Source organism: Urocitellus parryii, chromosome 5, assembly GCF_045843805.1.
Source record: "Urocitellus parryii isolate mUroPar1 chromosome 5, mUroPar1.hap1, whole genome shotgun sequence".
NCBI classification, from domain to species: Eukaryota; Metazoa; Chordata; class Mammalia; order Rodentia; family Sciuridae; genus Urocitellus; species Urocitellus parryii.
The window spans coordinates 168,995,253-169,017,784 of NC_135535.1; positions in this window are offsets into that span (position 1 = coordinate 168,995,253).

Below are 22,532 nucleotides of genomic sequence, written 5' to 3' on the forward strand. Positions count from 1 at the left end.
ATTAAATATTTACTAATATTCTAAATATTTATTAAAGAAAAAATTAATATATCCATTTGAGATTAGGATATAAATTTATGTGTCTTCATTATCAATGTGGAGACTGGAGAGAATACAAATAAGGTAGATATGATTAATTGACAAAGTGGATATAAAATTAGTATATTATATATAGAAAGAGATTAGGTTGAAAAGAATCAAAGAAACTTAAATTTTAAAAGGTACCAGTTTTCAAATATTGCATTTGTTGAAAATAGTGAACAGGAAAGAGAGACAGAAAAGAGAGGAAGGAGAGAGAGGGAAGGAGGATGGAAGAGAGGAAGGAAAGGAAGGAAGAAGGAAGGAAGGAAGGAAGGAAGGAAGGAAGGAAGGAAGGAAGGAAGGAAGGCTCATGGTTTAGAACAGTATGGTGAATAGAATATTTTCTATTTTTGAGAATCTAATGTAAGAAATACTTCCAAATTTTTTTTCTAAGAATTATACTATAAGCCATGTGCACCTATAATTCCCATGAGAGTCAGAGGCAGGAGTATCATGAACTAGAGGCCAGCCTCAGCAACTTAGCCTGACATTGCCTCAAAATGAAACATTAAAAAGGCTGGGATTCAGCTGAGAGGTAGAATAAACAGGGGTTCAAGCCCCAGAACTGGAAAAAAAAGTCACATGAAAAGACTTGCTGAGTTTTAATTGACCTTTGGGTCTGTGACATATGATTAACTTAAGCCCCTTTCATCCAATTACTTGTTTAAAAATAAATGAGAGCCGGACATGGTGGCACACATCTGTAATCTTGGCAACTTGGCGGATTGAGGAAGGAGGATTTCCATTTAAAATCCAGCCTCAGCCATGCTAGTGAAGGCCTCAGCAACTGAGTGAGACCCTGTCTCAAAATACAAAATACTAAGAACTGGGAAGGTAGCTCACCAGTAAAGTGTCCCTGTGTTCAATCTCCAGTACCAAGAACAAGCAAACAAACCAAACCAAACCAACAACAACAGAATAATGCTTAGGAAAAGAACCAGAAGTGAAAGCAAGCAACCACAAAAGGAAAATTCTGTGTGTGCTAACTCTAGTGTATTTTTAATTAGCAAATATAAGCTTAGCCCATTCCTGATCTGCGCACAAGCAAGCTGCATCTATAACCCTGAGTCTTGGTCTCCTTAGCATAAATGCTCTCTGACTTTTTAAGGTTTTGCCTTTTTGAACTCTTCCTTCCAACTGTTTTCAGTTTCAGGTTCATAAATATAGGGTACCTGTGTGCTGACAAGATAAATCTATTAGGGGGAAAGTGACATTCATCCGAATGTAACCACATGTAACTCTTAAAGAGACCAGAATGGTTTTTCTCCTGGAAAAGTACATTTTAATAGTATATAAAAAACATGTCAATGGGCCACTTGGGGGTGAGTAAGTGATTGAGAAAACTGAGAAGAGAAAAGGAATAGACTTGCTCTAAATAATAAAGCAAAAAGTGTAGATTTTTCATGAGTAAATCAGTAAGAAGAGAAGAGAGTTCTTCTGCTTACACTGGTGGAATGAGTCAGCTAAGTGGGAACTGTAGAGGAGGGGCAAATGAGAAATGCTTTCAGACTTTAAGAATAGACATATTTAATGTAGTTTTCTGTAAGTATACTTGGGGGATTCGTTCCAGGACACCCTGCAGATACCAATATCTGCAGATGTTCAAGTCTCTTACATAAAATGGAGTGATATTTGCATTTAAACTATGCACGATTTCCCTTTAAATCATTGCTGCATTAGTTATGATACCAAATACCATGTAAATGCTGTGTAAATAGTTGCTATATTGTATTGCTTAGGGAATAATGACAAGAAATAAAAGTTCATGCTCAGTAGAGGCTTATTTTTTCCAAATATTTTCAATCCACGATTGGTTCAATCCAAGGATGTGGAACCCACGGACAGAGGGCTGGATGCAGTTTGTTATTAAGTTATCTGCTTTCAAATACTGTCATTGTCACTTTGCCTTCCAACCAGTAATAAAGTGACTATGCATACAGCCTTGAGCCAATGATATTTGGGAAGTAAGGGGAGAGGGTGAAGCCTTGGAGTGCCAGTGTGGAGATGAGAGCAGTGTCGGTGGATGGGCCAGTGCACTGTCGCCCCATTAGTGGACTTGATACACACCTGTCTTGCCCCCCACATTTATTATAGGGAGTGAATCTTAGACATGGAGGAGGAGGAAAGTTGTAAGAAAAGTACATAATTTAGTTCTGGTTTGAAAGCATATTTCTGGTACCACCCTCCTAAGGAAAGCTGATATTTGGGGGCCCATGTTGACAGTATTTGTGTAACTCCTTTATAGTCATCTCATCATTTTTTCTCTAATGCAAAAGTATAAAAATCAGAAAAGGAGGCAGGTTGCAAAAATGCAGACCCTAATTTAGGAGACAGAGGGAAGGACTTGAGATTTTCTATTTTAGATAATAAAAAAAGACCTCTCTGTTACAGGTACTTAAGAAATATGTAATAACTTACTTGTGTTTTAAACAATCCAAATTTAAATAAAAATATTTGGCCTTATAATTTTTCCCTCTCCCTTTTTTTGGAGACACCATAATGATTCAATGACTTTTTGTATATTCATAAGATCAAACAGCTAAGATGCAATGCCCTTGTGTTTTCATTACCTCAATAAGTAACACTGTACATTAGCAGTCCTTCCTTTTAGTCCCTGGGAAACACTAACTTGCATTCTATCACTAGAGGTCTCCCATTTCTAGATACCACACATATATGGAATAAAAATATGTAGTCTTGCAAACCAGGCTTCTTTCCTTTCTTAATTTTAATTGTTTAATTGAGCCATGAAAAATTTACGTAATTTTAGGCTTCCATGTGACCTTTAACACAAATATACCTAGTGTAATTATTCAAGTCTGGGCAAATATATCTTTCTTCTCAAATGTTTATGACTTATTTATGATGAAACATTCAAAATAATTTTATCTGGCTTCATTGAAATACTCAGTACATTATCATTATCTACAATAATAATCAACCTACTGTGCAACAGGACACCAGAACTTATTTTTCCTAGTTATAAATCAGTAGCCATTTATCAAACTTTCCCATCCCGCCCTCCCTCTTCCTCCTCCACCTCAATAACCACAATTCCATTCCAATTGCTATGAGTTCAACTTATCTATCTATCTACCTATCTATCTATTTAAATGCATTATTACTCATATTAATTATACAAAATGGGTTTAACTGTGACATTTTCATGCATACAACTCCTGTGCTTTGATCATATCCACCCTCTGTACTACTCGCTCTTGTTCTGGACGTTCTTCCCTCAGGCATGTCTCCTTCCCCTTCCCTGAGAGGCCTGCTTTGACCATCAAGCCATCTTTCTTTTTTTCATATGTGAAACAAAACATGCAATACTCATCTTTCTGAGTACGGCTATTTGGCTTTATATGATGACCTCTATTTCCATACATTTTGCTGCAAATGTCCTGAATTCATGCTTCTTTATGGCTGACTAATGCTCTATTGTGTATATATATCACATTTCCTTTTTCCATTCATCTGTGACAGGCACCTAGACTGTTTCCATAACCTGGTTATTATAAATAGTGCTACATCTTTTTTGTAGGCTTACTTCATTTCCTTCAGGTCTACACCTAGGAGTGGTATAGCCTGATCTTATGGAAGTTCTATTTGCAGCTTTTTTAGGTACCTTTATATTGTTTTCCATAGTAAATGTATTAATTTACCATTCTACCAGCAAAATATAAGACTTCCTTCCTGCTCTGCCGATCTTCACCAGCATGTGTTATTTTCTGTGTGGTTGATAATATCTACTATGATTGGGGTGAGATGAAATCTTGAGATCAACTTTCATGAGTAAGATCTTATAGACTTTGTCTTTCTGCCAAGTCTTCCTTTTTCTTTTAGTATAAAGTTTTCAAGATTCATCCAAGATGTAACATTTATCAGTGTAGTAAAAAGAAATGAAAATTCCTTTCTATGACTGAATAATATTTTCCTTTATATGGATATTCCATATTCTGTGCATTCATCAGTTGATGGATACTTGGATTATGTATACTTTGGGGCATTATTAATAATGCTACTATGAACATCCATGTAGAAGGTTTTGTATAGGCATATGTTTCTATTTCTCTTGGTTGCATAGTAGAACTACTATAAATAGATTGCTAGGTTATAAGATAATTCTGTGAGTAACATTTTGTGGAACTACCAGACTATTTTCTAAAGCAGTTGCACAATTTAACATTTCACCAAAAAATCATGAGGGCTTTGTTTTTTCCAAAGCCTTGCCAACATTTTTTTTATTTATATATGAAAGCACAATACAGTACAATTCTTATTACACATATAGAGCACAATTTTTCATATCTCTGGTTGGTTGTATACAAAGTATATTCACACCAATTTGTGTCTTTATACATGTAATTTGGTAATGATTACCATCACATTCCACCATCATTTTAACCCCATGCCCTCTCCCTTCCACTCCCACCCCTCTGCCCTATCTAGAGTTCATCTAATCCTCCCATGCTCCCTATCCCTATCCCACTATGAATCAACCTCCTTATATCAGAGAAAGCATTTGGCATTTGGTTTGGGGGTATTTTTTAATTGTTTTTTTTTTAAATAATGGCCATTCCAGAGGATATGAAATGGTATTTTATCGTGATTATGATTTTAATGACCCTTATGACCACTGACCATCTTCTCATATTCATATTTATCACTTGTATTATTATTTTATTTTAATTTTTTGAGAAATGTGTCCTTAAATCCACAGGCCTTCTTATGTTGAATTATATAAGTTCCATAAGTTTTTTTTTATATTCTGAGTACTATATACTTACATATGATTTTTCAAATGTTCTCTCAGTCATTTAGTGAGTTTTTATAACATTTATTGATAGTGTCCTTTAAAAACTTTTAATTACAATTAAGTATAACTTATCTTCTTACAAATATTTACACATTTATATTCTTATAAGTATAATAGTTTTAGATTTTATATTCAGGTTCTTGATCCATTTCAATTTTCTACTTGTACCTGCTAATAAGAAATGGTCCACTTCATTCTTTTGTATGTAATTATCAAGTTTTCTGAGTGCCATTTCTTGATAGGCCACTCTCACCTCATTGAATACTCTTTAGGAAAATCAGTTGCTATCAATTCTGGAATCCCAGGTGTTCTATTGATTTATGCGTCTGTCCATATGCTGCTACTAGACAGTCATGATGAATGTAGCTTTGTAGTACCAAAGTGATTCACACTTTGAAACCAAAAGTGTGAGTCTTTCAATTTTGTTCTTTCTCCGGATTGTGTTAGTTCCTCTATATACTAAAATTCCCAAGAGAATTTTAAGATTATCTTGTCATTTTCTGGGGAAAAAAAAATTCCAACTTGGATTGTGATACAGATTGCAATGAATCTGCCCATCAATTTGATTTTGAAACAGTATTGATTTTTTTTCAATATGTTCACACAGGATGACTTCTTTAATTTCTTTCAATGGTTCTATAGTTTTCAGTGAACTAGCATTATATTTTTATATTATTTTTTTCTAAATATTTTTGATATTTTGTTAAATAGAACTTTTTCTTAATATCATTTCATATTTTCATTGTAAGTATATAGGAAAAAATGATTTTGTATACTTATATCCTGCAACTTTACTGAAGGAATCTGCTCTATTTATTTATATTTTCATCTGTGCATTTCTTAGCATTTTCTATATAGAAATATAGACCATCCACTAATAGTAAGGGTTTTACTTCCTCCTTAGCAATCTGGATGTCTTTGATTTCATTTTCTCCCATCATTTTTCTGAACATTATCCACTACAATGTTAAATAGAAATGTCTGGAGCAGACATCTTGTCTTACTCCTGATTTTCAGAGGAAAGCCGTAAATCATTTTGTGTGAAATATTATATTAGCTGTAGGTTTTTCATAGCTGCCATTTATCAAATTGTGAAATTTCTCTTTCATTCTTGGTTTGCTTAGGTTGTTTTTCTCATGAAAGGGATTTATCAATGGTTGTTCCTGCATCACTGAGATGACCATGTGGTTGTTGTATTTTATTTTGTTAAGATAGTGTATTAATCAGCATTGGATTGACTTTGCATGTAAGACTAATCTATTCCTGAGATAAATTTATGTGAACATGATGTACAATCATTTTATTTTATTTATTTTTTTAAAGAGAGAGAGAGAGGAGAGAGAGAGAGAGAGAAAATTTTTTTAATATTTATTTTTTAGTTTTCGGCGGACACAACATCTTTGTTTGTATGTGGTGCTGAGGATGGAACCTGGGCTGCACACATGCCAGGCGAGCACGCTACCGCTTGAACCACATCCCCAGCCCTGTAAAATCATTTAATATGTTTCTGATTGATTTAATAATATTTTGATAATTTTTCATCTAGATTCAGGAAATGTAGGAAGTATTTGTTCCTTGTTTCTCTTTTTATTTATTTTTTAATGGGGTTGATAAAAATTGTGTTAATTCTTCATTAATTTTTTGATAGAATGCACTAATTTTGGAATTAGGAAGCCATCTAATTCTGGACTTTCCTTTGTGAGAAATGTTTTGAAACTAATTTTTTCTCTTTGTTATAGGTCTATACAAATTTTCTATTTCTTCTTGAGTCAGTTTCAATAGTGTCTATTTTCCTAGAACTCTTTGTTTTTTCTATTATCTAATTTGTCAGCATACAATTGTTCATAGTATTCCTTTAGAAAGTCTGCCTGTCATCTATCTACCTACCCACCTGGCAGTAATGTCTTTTTTTTTTTTTTTTATTCACTATTTTGGTGAGTTCTGTTCACTCGCTTAAACTTCATCAGAATAGATGTTTGAATTTTGTTGATCTTTTCAAAGAATAGAATTTTTGCTTCATTGGTTTTCTCTTTTTTTAATTTATTTTTAAGTTTTAGGTGGACACAATATCTTTATTTTACGTTTATGTGGTGCTGAGATCGAACCCAGTGCCTCATGCATGGTAGGCAAGCACTCTACCACTGAGCCACAACCCCAACCCCTTCATTGGTTTTCTATTGTTTTTCTATTTTCCTTTTCATATGTCTACCCTAAATTTTATTATTTCTTCCTTCTACTTTCTTTGAGTTTAACCTGCTCTTCTCTTTTCAGTGTCTTAAATGGTGAAAATTTAGATAACTTTAGATCTTTTCCAATGTAGGCATTTGTAGATATAAAGTGACCTAAACACTGTATTAGCTGCATCAAATGAATTTTAACATGATGTGTTTCCATTCTTGTTCATTTTATGACACTTTCTGATTTCTGTGTGATTCACTGTTTCAATAACTATTTATTTAGGAATATGTTGTTTAAGTGTTCATTTATCTGCTAATTTTTCAAATTTACTTCTAACATAATTCCTTTTGTGCTAGAGAATATATTTCATGTGATATAGGCATCTTACTTTTATTGAGACCTGTTTTATAGTCAAATATATGGCATTATTCTTTATAACTTTTAATGTGCATTTGGAAAGAATATATATTCCTTTGCCTTCTTGATATTTGTTTTCTGTATTTGTTTCCTCTCTTTTTCCATTATTGCCTTTTGTCTTAAGTCGATAGTTTACAGTGTGCCATTTAAATTTTGCTGTTTATTTTGTTACATTTTTGTCACATTCTTAATGATTGCCCAGAGATAAAATTGATATCATACATCTGTCAGCCTAGTTCTTATTAACACCTATAATTTCAGTATCATAAGAACATTTCCCCCAATATAGATCTGTTCCCTTCCTGATCCTTTATGCTATTATTGTCACATAAGTGACTTCTTTATATGATGTGTGCCCATCAGCACAGGCTTATGATTGTTGCATTATGTAATTTTTGAAAATTAGATAGAAAAAAAGAATTATAAGCAAAAATTACATTTATAATGTCTGATAAGTATTAATACAGAGACCTTTACTAGTGTTTTCAATTCATGCCGGTTTAAGTTATTATATAGAGTCCTTTCATTTCAGGCTAAAGGTTTCTCTTGAGCATTTCTTGGATGAGGGCTATGACAGCAAAGCATTCTCTGGCCTTTTTAAACATGGAAATGTGGTAATTTCTCCATATTTTATACTTGTAATAGTTTTACTGATATCTAATTACTAAATCATACAATTCACCAATCTGACATGTACAACTCCATAGTTTTTGCTATATTCACAATTTGTGCCACCATGCCCCCAAACAATTTTAAAATACATTATCACCCCAAAATGAAAACTCTGTGACCTTGTGTAAGGAAAGTAATCAGATCCAATTCCCTCATTGTGTGTCTCTTGACAGATAGTATGTTTAATATCAAACTTCCTCAAATTTCTTATTGTCAAATATCTGTATCTTTCCTTTTGTTCCCATTATTGTACAATCATTTTATTAACTATAGTCACAAAACTATACTGAGATCCCAGTGCTCATTAATCTTATGTCAGAAACTTTGCCCCTATCCATTCATCTACTGAAGGGAATCTGGATTGGTTCTACAATTTAGCTACCATGAATTGTGCTGCTATGAACATTGATATGGCTGTGTCCATGTAGTATGTTGTTTGTAAGTCCTTTGGGTATAAACTGAGGAGTGGGATAGCTGGGTCAAATGGTGGTTTCATTCCCAGTTTTCCAAGGAATCTCCATACTGCTTTTCAGATTGGCTGCACCAATTTGTAGTCCTACCAGCAATGTATGAGTGTGCCTTTTTCCCCAATTCCTTGCCAACACTTATTGTTGTTTGTATTCTTGATAGCTGCCATTCTGACTACAGTAAGATGAAATCTGAGAGTAGTTTTGATTTGCATTTCTCTAATTGCTAGAGATGCTGAACATTTTTTTCATATGTTTGTTGATTGATTGTATATCCTTTTATGAGAAGTGTTCAGTTCCTTGGCCCATTTATTGATTGGGTTATTTGGTTTTTTGCTGTTAATGTTTTTGAGTGCTATATATATATCATAGAGATTAGTTCTGTATCTGATGTGCATGTGGTAAAAATTTGCTCCCATTCAGGAGGCTCTCTATTCACCTGATTATTTCTTTAGCTGAGAAGCAGCTTTTTAGTTCGAATCCATCCCATTTATTGAATATTGGTTTTGATTCTTGCTCTATAGGAATCTTACTAAGAAAGTTGGGGCCTAATCTGACATGATAAAGCTTTGGGCCTATTTTTTCTTCTATTAGGCACAAAGTCTCTGGTTTAATTTCTAGGTTCTTGACCCACTTTGAGTTGAGTTTTGTGCATGGTGAGAGACAGGGCTTAATTTCATTTTGTTGCTTATGGGTTTCCAGTTTTCTCCAATGTATGTTTTTGGTGCCTTTGTCTAATATAAGATAACTTTGTAGTTATGTGGGTTAGTCTCTGTGTTCTTTATTCTCTACCATTGGTCTACAAGTCTATTTTGGTGCCAATTCCATGCTTTGATTGTTACTATTGCTCTGTAGTATTTTTTTAAGGTCTGGTATAGTAATGCCACCAGCTTCACTCTTCTTACTAATGATTGCTTTGGCTATTCTGGGTCTCTTATTGTTTTCAGATAAATTTCATGATTACTTTTTCTAATTCTATGAGGAATATCATTGAGATTTTGATTGGGATTGCATTGAATCTGTATAGTGCTTTTGGTAGTATGCTCATTTGGGCAATATTAACTCTGCCTATCCAAACAAAGGCATTATGGAACTCAATGATACAATCAATAACTTAGATTTAACTGACCTATATAGAATATGTTATCCATCAGCCAGTGAATACACTTTCTTCTCAGCAGCACATGGATCCTTTTCTAAAATAGCCACAAAGTAAATCTTAGTAAATACAAAAAAGTAAAGATACTATACTGCATTCTCTCAGACCACAATGGAATTAAATTAGAAATCAATGATAAAATAAAAAACAATAAAAGGTACTCCAACACCTGGAGACTAAATAACATGCTACTGAATGAACAATGGGCTGCAAAAGACATCAAGGAGGGGATCAAAAAGTTCTTAGTGGTAAATGAGTACACGGATACAATGTACTGAAATCTCTGGGACCCTATGAAGGCAGTTGGAAGGGGAAAGTTCATTGCATGGAGTTCATTCCTTCAAAGAAGAAAAAGAAAACAAATAAATGACCTAATATTACAACTCAATGCCCTTGAAAAAGAAGAACAAATCTACCCCCAAAACAGTAGAAGACAGGACATAATTAAAATCAGAGCTGAAATCAATGAAATTGAAACAAAAGAAACAACTGAAAAAAATTGACAAAACAAAAAGTTAGTTCTTTGAAAAAATAAATAAAATTCATAAACCATTAGCCATGCTAATGAATAGAAGGAGAGAGAAAACTCAAATTACTAACATCCATGATAAAAAAAAGCAATATTATGATGGATACTAAAGAAATACAGAAGATAATTAGAAATTATTTTGAAACGGATGGATACACAGCTGAGTTCCTACAAGACCTTTAAAGAAGAACTAACACCAGTACTTCTCAAACTATTCCATAAAATAGAAAAAGAGGGAGCACTTCCAAACAGATTCTATGAAGCTAATATCACCCTGACTCCAAAATCAGAGAAGGACACATCAAAGAAAGAAAACTTCAGACCAATATCTCTAATAAGTATAGATGCAAACATTCTCAATAAAATTCTGACAAATCATATACAAAAACATATCAAAAAGATAGGGCACCATGACAAGTAGGGTTCATCCCAGGGATGCAAGGTTGGTTCAATACATGAAAATCAATATATGTAATTCACACATCAATAGACTCAAAGAAAAAAATAATATGATCATCTCAAAAGATATGGAGAAAGCATTTGATAAAATACAGCATCCCTTCATGTTCAAAATGATAGAAAAACTAGGGATATCAGGAACACACCTCAACATTGTAAAGGCTATCTATGCTAAGCCCCAGGCCAACATCATTCTAAATGGAGAAAAAATGGAAGCATTCCCTCTAAAAACTGGAACAAAACAGGAATGCCCTCTTTTACCACTTTTATTTAACACAATTCTTGAAATTCTATCCAGAGCAATCAGACAGTTGTTGATTTTTAAAATTACATTTTATTTTTTATCAATATGTATTAATTATATTTATTAATGGAGTTCAGGGTGAGATTATACTGCATATTCATAGGGTACGCTAATCAAATCTGGAATCTCTTTATTTTATTTCCCACCCTCCTAATCTCTAGTAATCACCATTGTACATTCAGTTCAATATTTTAGCTTCCACATATGATAATAAATATCTTCTACTTGTGTTTTTAGGTTCCAACACTTAACATAATATCCTTCAATTCCATCCATTTTGCTACTAATGACATAATTTCTTTCTTTTTTATAGCTGAATAATATTCCTCTGTGTGTGTGTGTGTGTGTGTCTGTATGATTTTCTTTATCCATTCATCAGCTGATGGGAACCTATGCTGATCCATATCTTAGTTATGTGAATACTGCCACAATAAACAGGGACATGCACTTATTTCCTTTGGATATACATCTTAGAACTGAGAGAATTGGATTATGTGGTAGATGTATTTTTATTTTGGAAGAGAACTCCATACAGTTTTCCATAATGGCTATAATAATTTACATTCTCACGAACAGTATGAGAGATCCTTTTTCTCCATATCTTCACCAGCATTTGTTATGTGATTTCAACCATCAGTTTTATTGAGGCTTGCTTACACATGCCACATTGCTTCTCTCTTGCTGCTTTTAAGATTCTCGTTGTCTTTTGAAAGTTTGATTACACTGTGTCAATTTGTGGGTAACTTAAAGATTATCTTGTTTATAATAGATTGTTGAGCATTTGGGATTTGTAAATTTATGTTTTCAAACAAATTTGGACATTATTTCTGTAACTGTTTTTCTGCTTGTTTTCCTCTTTCCCCTCCTCTTGGTAATCCCATAATATGGATGCTGGTATGCTGTCACAGATCTGTGAAGCTCTGTTCATTTGTTTTCCTCCCCATCTCCCCCTTTCCCACAGGTTGGACAGCTTCAGTTGTTCCCTCTTAGAGTTTGATGATTTCTTTTCTCCACCTGTTCAAATATCTGTTATGCCTCTATATTGGATTTTCCATTTCAGTTTTTGTACTTTTCAACTCAAGAGTTCTTATTTGGTTCTTTTTTTTAATCATTTATCTCTCTCTCTTGATGATTTGGTGACATGACATTCTCATACTTACATTTATTTCTATTGATGTGATTTCCTTTTTGTCTTTGGACATATCTAAAATAGCTTACTTAAAGTCTTTTGTCTATTAAGCCCAACCTTTAGGATCCCCAAGAGACAGTTTCTCTGGATTGTGTTTTTCTATATGCAGGCTATGCTTTCTTTTCATGTCTCACCATTTGTTATAAACTGAACATTTTATATTCTATAATGTAACAACTCTGGAAATCAAACTTTTCCTTCTCCCTAGGGATTGTTGCTATTACTGTACTTTTTATTGTGTAACAACTTGTCTGGATAAATTATGTAAAATCAATACTTTGTCATATGTGGCCAAAAGTTTTTGCTCAGTTAGCTTGGTAGTTCATTAATGATTGAACAACCCCTGGAATTGATGCATCTGCCAGTCTTTGCCCAGTGGTTCTATATGTTTGACCACATTTTTGGTGCTCTTGGGGATTACAGTGTTGTCTTCACTTTTACCTTCTGTTGATATGGTGCCTCAAACCCTTGTCAGTTCCTTCCTGAGCATAAGCATAGCCCTGTGCATATACATGATATACATTCTGATAAATATAGTGAAACCTTTTTCCTTGTCAGCTTTTCCTTTTAAACTTTTTGCTCAGTTTATTGTTTACCCTAACTGTTATGTATTACTTCAGGCAGCCAAAATGTTAAACAATTGACTATAAATCTTTTTTGACAAATGTCCCTGGGGAAGGGCCTTTTCATACTGGTGAATTCTGCATCATATCTGGTAAAGTCAACCTTGCAATTGGCTCTTCCTGGGAACCACTAGATGGGTCAAATAGTGACAATACCTCAGGAATGAGGCTTTAAAAGATTTCCAGCCTCATTTTGCCCCCTCTAGTCTGCTGGTTTCACGGGTGATTGAAGGCTATTGATTTCAGGGTAGTGAGGAGCTGAGGAGAGAAGGATTGAAATAGGACAAACTTTCTGTTCTTACCAAGATTCAGCCATTTTTTTTATTGAATAAAATCTCCCCAGATTGCTGCTCTGGCCAATTTCCAAAGTTCTAAAAGAGTTGATTCTGATAATATCTGCCAATTTTCTCATTGCTTTTATGAGAGAGAAAATGTTCAGACACTCTTTAGTCACCATGTTGCTGACAGCACTCATAACGTTGTTCTCTAACAACAATAACAACAACAAAAAAATAAAAGATTAAAAAAAAACCATAGTTTGAACCAGGTGTCGTGGCACACACCTGTAATCACAGTGACTCAGAAAGCTGAGGTAGGATAATCATAAGTTAAAGACCAGCCTCAGCAACTTAGCCAGGGCCTAAGCAATTTAGTGAGAACCTGTCTCTAAATAAAATATTAAAAATAAACTGGGGATGAGGTTAAACCCCCTTGGGTTCAATCCCAGGTACCTCCCCCCCAGAGAGAGAGAGAGAGAGAGAGAGAGAGAGAGAGAGAGAGGTAGTTTGATATTTGGGAGAAATGCTTGACTAGTATATAAATCCTATATTATTTTGTAGGTTCTTACCATGTGAACACTTTTATATATATAATGCACCAATCTATTAGGAAAATTTAACAATGATTCTGAGGAGTTATTGGATCCCAAGTGCCCCATCAGGCAATTAGTGATTTTTATTCCTTTGGATTTCATCATTTCAATCCAATCAACAAGGCCACCATCAATAATCACAGAAGAAAAAAAACATGGTTCTAACAGAACTGAGGGAAGTAGAAAGGATGTCATCTGCAAGATCCCAAATAGAAGTGTTTGGGGCCAGATAAAGGAAACTATGATAAGGGCTGGCTCCAAATTAGTTTTCTCACTTCCACCCTTTCATCCTCATAGGGCAAAGAGCAATAGTAGACAGAAATCAAAGTCTACTTGGCTAAAAGTTTGCCTAAGGCAGGTAATGGCCTGGCCTATACCCTAGGTAGGTGTACTGCAGGGACTCATTTGCTTGTGGGAGAGTAGTACCCAGATAGACAACAAGAAAGAAGCTTGGCACATATTTTTTAAATGGTTAAAAAATAAAAGTTTCTTATTATACATTTCTGTTTCAAGGGCTTTTTTTTTAAATAGCGAGATACACATATCTTCTGTTATCCAGTATAAAGTTACAAATGAAAATGGAAAATGTTCATCAATCACATTAAATGATAGTACTGCAATGTTTTACAATATATGCACAGTGTTTTATAAATTAACAAAATACATTCATATTTGTTTTCTTTTTTTAGCATTTATAATCATGGACTGTGACAGATATAATAATCATGGATATAGGTAACATTTCCCACGTTTTAGGGGCAGTATAACCAAGACCTACTAAGGACCCATAAAATGATAAGACAAAGTAAGATTCAAGTCCAGTTTTCTGACTATTTATTCAATGCATTATCCACTGCCTGAACCTTAATTAAAATCAAAGAATCAAGAATTTACCAGAGTTTCACCTCTCCTCATTGTTTTATGGATACTTATATTTTTAATCCATCAAATATTTGATTCCAGTGTTTTTAGAAATGATATGTGACCCTTGGCTTGGCTTCATCAGAATATTTGCAACACAATTTAAAGCTCTGTTAAGAGCACAATGGGACAGGATACTCTGATGAGCAGAATTGTCTCTAGGATGATTCTTCTGACACCAACCCTGGCAATGAAAGGCAGAATGGCCCCCATGATGTTCCATCTTCACTCACACAAAAAAATAATGATGATAAAATAAAATAAATTTTTAAAAAAGAAAGAAGACATTGCTATTTTTACGTAGGGAAAGGGAACTGCTTGGAGAATTTGAATGATGTAAGTTTGTATGCAAGCTTTAAAGATGAAAGGTATCACTTCTTACCCATTAGCCTCGTAGGATGATGAGATCCTGCATGTGCCTTGCTACTTCAAAGGGTCACTGGAACACAACTTCCAGGAAAGACTGCCTAAAAGTATTTATGTGCAGGAGATGCATTCCCTCCAGGGCCATCCTTCAACACGCTTGTAGATTGCTGCCACTTTTAGTCTTTACTAAACTTTTTGTTGAAACTTGTAATGTTTAGATTTCTAGGCAGCTCTCCTGTATGAGACCATAAGGATTTTCTACCATTCTTCAGACCTGGTTTGAATTTCCAGGGGTTAGACCAGTGTTTGCTCTTCTTGCTTAAATACATATGCATATGAATTTAGTGATCAAGAGGTAAAGGTGCGTTCGGGCTTCAATTTCTGGAAACTGCTTTGCAGAAAGGCGATCTTGATGGCTGAGTCAGTTGTCCAGAGAAGTTAGAGGTGGGCCCTGGAGAAGCATTAAGAATGTTAAGTGAGATTACTTCTTTGGTACTCCCAGAAAGAGAAAGGGCAATGGACAGAGCTCTGTGTGGGGTGGTAAATAATATGTAATTATTTGCAAATCAGCCTTAAGGCAAGACAGTGCCAACATCTCCTATTCATTCTGTTTACCAGGGGAATACTTCCTAACTAATTGGATATTTCCCAAGGAGATTATTTTTATACTATGTCATTCCCAAAATGATGATTCTGAGATTTCTGCCTAATGTTGTCTTTAATATTTATACCGTAAACCATAAATAGTAATGTTTTGGTTCTTAATCTTATCCAGTGTACTAGAGACTAAAAAATATTTCCATTTTCAGTGATTTAGGAGAGGTCAGAGTTGGGAAGATCTTCCTATTCCAGTTACTTGTGGAGTGTTTTTAATATAACCAACTATTAGCAGTGTAATTGGCCATCATTCCAAAAGCCTCTTGTTTGCCTCTGATACAAAGTTGGATCTTTCCTAAGGCACCATGGGAGCCTGTTGGCTTGAAGTCTCTCTGGGGTCAACTTCACATTTCCTTACTCCTTGCAATTTCCTTGGGTAAACAAGCCCAAAGAATTTTCTGTTTCTATCCTCTTCCACTTGCATTTGGAATCTAGTAACCAAGTGCAGTATCTAGTTTTCCCTAATTTGCATAAACAATTCCATTCTTGCATTACCTTTTTCTCTAGGTATATAACAACTGCTTCCATACCACTCTTACTTCTTTACATAAGTTAGTACACACACACATACCCCATAAAAGGATGCATAAACACAACTATTGGTTAAATGTTTTAATCAAATGTTCCCAGAAGTCTACATTCAAAAGAGAAGATCCTCTCATACTGATTATATTCTTAACATTAATTAAAAATAATATTTTTAGAACTTGAACTGAAAAATATGTATATTATGAAAATTCTGAAGAAAATAACAAAAACCTTGACATAGCTTGTGTGCTTTATGTTATATAGGATTATACTCACGGTTTTCAAGGATTCACTAAGGCACAATTTTGTAGCCTCTACAATATAATTCTCTAACTGCTAAGATAACTAGAATATGAATAATACTTTATCAAGTTCTGATACATCTATCTATTCCCTACAGAATTTATATGTGCTTTCAGTGTTTTTCACAGGTACTAAATATGTGGGGAAAATTTTACTTTATTTCTCCTATATAAGAAAAAAGGAAGCATAAATATACAAAGACATATTATCACTCTTATCTTTAATAATAATCATGAGCACATATACTTTCTTGTAAAGCTAAAAAGAGAATGATAAAACTAAGTGTGAATGTTGAGCTTGACCTGAGCCCTCTGCTTTTAGAAAACAATAAAAGTTAAGGAATCCACCCCCATAATTCTGATTTTCAGAAATCCCTTCCACCTTCTGTGTTCCAGGAACTAGCTTACCACTGAGAACCACCCTTTCTCCAATGCCTGATGTAAGATTCCTTGTCCATTCTTTGGCATGACTCACGTAAGACTCACAGCTGACCTCCTTATTTACCTGTAATGAGGCCAAACACAGACATTTATTTATCATGAACCAGAAACAAACCCCTTCAACAACTTTTTCTTCAATTATTACCTGAGATTATAACTTCCCTCCCCACTAAAACTAGCCAGACACAGAAATGAATATTTCCTGTTTGGTTTCCTGAGACTTCACTGGTTGCTAAACAATCTCAAAAGTGCCCCACATTGTATCCAGCTTTTTATCACCGTGACCAATATGCCTGAAAAGAACAACTTAGAGGAAGAAAAGTTTATTTGAACTATCAGTCTCAGAAGGCTTAGTACTAGGACAACTCCATTGCTCTGGGGCTGAGGTAAGGCAGAATATCATGGCAGAAGGCATGGTGGAAAAGCTGCTAAGTTCATGGCAGCCAGGAATTTGAGAGAGGGAGAGGGAGGGTGGTGGAAGGGAGGGAAGAAGGGCCCAGGGAGAGTTATAGTCCAATGCCATGTCCCCAGTGAGCTACCATCTCTAGCCACATTTCACTGGCCTACAGTTTCCCCTCAGTAGTCCATTTAAATTATTTATTCATCAAAAGGATTAATTCACTAAGAGGATTAATCCACTGCAAAGTAACAGCCCCTACAAGCTGATCATTGTTTAACATCTCCACCTCTGAAACTTGTTTTATTAGGCACCCTGCTTTGAAAATATGAGGTTTTCCTGGATATTAAAGATTCAGACCATAACATCCCAAGTCCCTCCCTATGAGAATCAAAAGATAAACAAACTACTGTGCTGAGACATTCTGATCATCAGACCTGGGGCATCTCTTCATGAACAAAATCAATGTCCTTACTTGTTCTGCTTTTGTCTTTGGCATTGATGATGCTCAGCAAAACTACAACTTTTAAGAAGATGCTCAGATAATTCTGAATAAAACTCTGAAGGCAGTTGATAACTTAACCACCAAAAACAGTCCCTGAACAATCCTTTTATCTTTACCTTATCCTATTGGCATTATTGTTGCACCCCATCACATGAACACTTAAATGTTCATTGGTGCCTTTGTTCACTTTATTTAAAATAGAGGATCATTTTCCTCCTTGCTGTGAAAATCTCAAAGACAAGATAAAAACCAGGTTTTTGTTTTTTTAATATTTATTTTTTAGTTTTCGGTGGACACAACATCTTTATTTTATTTTATATGGTGCTGAGGATCAAACCCAGTGCCCCGCGCATGACAGGCGAGCGAGTTACTGTTTGAGCCACATCCCCAACCCCCCAAAAAACAGGTTTTCTAAGTCTTGGAAATCCCTTAGAGTATCTATCTCAGAAGGGATGGGCATTGTTAGCCATTTCTGGTTCTGTTGATGTTTTTTTTCTAAATAAACTAGGTGGTGTTTTCCTTTCTTTTTTCTCAATTTAAAAGCACAAAGCAAGTTTTGTTCTCCTGAAATACCCTTTCTTAGCAATAACAGATGTGCCAAATCTGCTATGAGTATCAATACTTACTCCTTGGAAATTCTGTGGATTTCCTTTGAGAAGGACATGGTGGTAGGGGTGGCACACAAGGCATGGGATGAATGTACATTCATCACCGGTGGCCCTAATGATACTGCTTTTCCATGATACCCCTTTATGGATCCTGAAGTCCATACACCCCACCAAGATCCAACTTGTTAAAATCAACAATGCAAGTGCCAAACTCCTGTGACTATCTCCTGCATAAAGAGGGCTCCTTAGATAATGCTTGTATTTGTCAGCTTTGTATTACTACCACTAAATACCTGAGGCAGCCAACTTAATAAAGAGAAATGGTTAATTTAGGTCACAGTTTTAGAGGTTATGTCCAAGATCAAGCAGCCTCATTGATTTGGGCCTCTGGTGAGGGTGATGGATGGCAATGGAAGAAGCATGCATTGAAGCCAGCAGTCATGCTTCAAGCCAGGAACAGAAAGCAGCTTAGGCTAGATTCCACAACCCACTTTATAGGCACACACCCAATGACATAAAGACTTCCATTAGCCTCCACCTGCTAAAGGTCCACAGCATCTCTTAGTAGCACCTCTCTGAGGATGAAACCTTTATATATGGACTTTGGGGAGATAATCAGATTACATACAAATGATAGCAATATTCCATTCAGAATTCACTGGTTGCTAAACAATCTCAAAGGTACCCCATGTTGTATCCAGCTTTTCTATTTAATGTCTATTTTCATTAAATAATACTTGCTACTATTTCTGGGGTGCCTTTCATATGCCAAACACAGCACTGGGCACAACACATGTGACATTTTTCAACTATGCAACCACCTGCTGAAAGTCATATTCAAGCCTGATTGACTCCAGAATCTCTGCTCTTTCCCCTTGACTGATGATTGAACTATGTAAAGAAAAAAATTTCTGGATCCAATACACAAAAGAGAGAGTTTGTAGAGCACTGAAAACCTCCAGAGACCACCAATAATTCTTAGAAGAGATTTCGAGTTGAGAAAGGAAACTCTAAGCTTATACTTATGACTTTAAGTACTATTTTAGGGAAAAAAAAAAGAGAGAAAGTTAGGGCCATGTTGAGTGTGGCAGCTATGGTGGCCAGGGTCTCAGGGACTGGCACCAAGGCTGGGTATTCTCTGAACAGTTTAGCAGGGAGTCCCCTTTGTGTCAGCATTAAGTAAACCGGTAAAGAATTGTGGAAAATTTTGTTTTCTCCCATCAAGTGATATGAAGGTTTCATGCCCAAATCGAAGAAAGCAGAATGTAGATTTCCAGAAAACACAGGTGAGATGAAGCCAAAGTGTTATTTATACAAACACTGAATCACATCAACTCTTTCTGAGTGCAGCTGTTTTTCACTGCCTTTCTTAGGGATAATGAAGCTTGAGACAAAGATGTTTTTCCTTGGTTATGAGAAAGCATTTCTGAGAGGCAGCTTTGCCTCTCCTCCACGCCTGCAGCTTCTCTCACTCTCACCCCCAACTAAGAGAGATGGCAAACTTGTGAACCATCACGTGGTCAAGTGGAATCCACTGTTTGGTCCAGAGGGAGGAAAAGAGAGCAGGGAACTCCCCTCCTTTGTTTCAGACTGTGCTGAGAAGACATCTTGGATCTCACAAAGCCTGGGGTCCTCTGAGGGAACTTGATTTGTGAATTGTCAAGATAAACTTCCACTTACTAGTTCTCCAATCCTAAATCATAAAAATAACAACAACAATCCAAAACAAGAGAATTTTACTGTGTAGTCAGAAAAAAACAGAATCTGCCAGTGTTCGGTAGAAAGGCAAAAAAAAAAAAAAAAAAAATTAACAAAGAGATCAAAAACCAGATAGACAAACAGCAAACGTGGCTCTGAACGCTAAGAATGAAGTATCCACATGAATATGAGAAGGTAGAGGTAGTTGGAATTCAAGGTAAAAGAAAGTATTCAGTCATGTGTCTGGGACACCAACATCCTTCAGCACTGATTCTCCAGTTCATTTCCACTTCTGTTCTCCTCTGTGCTTGCCCTACTACATTCCTCTGGATGCTATTGTTGTGGCATGGCTTCATGCCTTCAGGTGATGGCAAACACTTAACACACAGAGCCTCTCCTGCCACAGGTCACTTGGGCCAGCTCTTTGACCTGAGATTCCCGAGGCTGTGTCAGTTGAGTACCCCAATCCAAAGAGGATCTACCTAATATCTGGGGTTCCCTGAGTCCCCTCTCACTGAACTTAAAATAAGGGGGCTGTGTACTTTTGCTCTTCCCCCTTTGAACTCAGATCATGGTTCTGCTAAAGAAATGCTCTTCATGAAAATCCTCCTTCCATACATCCAGTCCTTAGTTAACCTATTTTGAAATTTAGATTATCTTCTGGCAACTCCTGCTGAAATTTCACATCTATTTTTTCTTAGCGCCTCTTTCAAAACTTCTAATTCCACATCCTGCAATAGAGTAGTCAGCATTTCTTAATTTATGATAGAGCAATTTGGCAACATTCCAAATTCCTTAAGCCTTTGAATATTGTTACAATCATCTTTTGTGACTAGGATACAGTTAGAATGGAAATTCTTCATTTTTGCACTTTCTGAGTTTTCCTTTGTATAGTTCATGTATCTTATTGTTCATTTAATTTACATTGGATTGCAGTTCATAAATCCTTAAAGTCAAGAGGTTATGAATAGTGCAATCCATGCTGGGGAAGTTTTCTAGTACATTTTTGTGTTGATTGTTTACATCAAGAGGCTTCAAGAGCACACAAGAAACCATAAAAATTAGGTTACTTGTTGACACCTGAGAAGAAAATAATCAGCTTTTCTTTTTAAATAGCCACCAGAATTACAACAGAATGCTTGTTATTCTATTCACAGCCCTGGACAAAACCAAGAAAGAATGAAGAAATAGGTAACCATATGGAAGAGGGTGAACTTTATCCATTGTCTCATATTTACTCTGTGAAATGAGTTGAGGTTTCACACGGACTATATACATGACTCCAGTGGACATTAAAAATAATATTAGGGGCTGGGGTTGTGGCACAGGGGTAGAGAACTTTCCCAGCATGTGTGAGGCACTGGGTTCGATCCTCAGTACCATGTAAATATAAATAAATAAAATAAAGGTCCATTGACAACTAAAAAATTTTTAAAAAATATATTAGTACTTTGCAGGACAGACTTTTTTTTCAGAGCCAGGGATTAAATTCAGGGGTGCTTAACCACTGAGTCATATTCCCCAGCCCTTTTTGTTTGTTTTCATTTTTGAGAAGGGCCTCCCTAAGTTGCTTATACTGGCTTTGAACTTGTGATCCTCCTGTCTCAGCCTCCTTAGCTGTGGGGATTAGAGGCGTGCACCACTATGCCCAGCGGACAGACTGATTGCTAAAGTGACTACTCTACCTAGAGAATCCTATTTATTAAAAAAAAAAAAAATCGCCCTGGTCATTGTTTTAAGTTCTAGTGGCAATGGAGGGGATAGTAAGTTGATTAGGGATATTGGGATTGGAGGAGAGGTCCTGAATAATCATGCAGACTAGGCAATTTCTTCGTGGTCCCAAACTGCACATTTTTGGATATACTACATAATTTACCTGTTTTGGTTGTTAACTGTGAGTCTTTCCCACTACAATAGAAGCTTCAAGAAGGTAGCAACCTTTATTTTGTGTTCTCTTATATCTCTATGTCTGTCACCCAATTTTTGGAAATTTTCTGTATTGAATGAGGTAAAAAGAAACAGTGAGAGAATTGGAAGGCAAATTTTTTAGCTCAACAAGAAATGTTTTTAAATGATGTGTACTATGGACAGGCGGGGTGGTTTTCCCCAGGAAGTGACATCTTCCATACAGCTCCATTGGAATTAAAATGACGTTTTGTGCTGGGCATATTATAGGATCACAGATTGGATGTGTTTGGCCACTAATATCATTTCATCTCTGTGGTTCTAGACATGAGACTTCATCAAAGGTTTTTCATGTTGAGGTCCCTAGACAATCATCCCATAAAGACAGAAGGTAAATAACTTGACGACCAACTGAACTTGGGATATGGGAGTGGAAAGG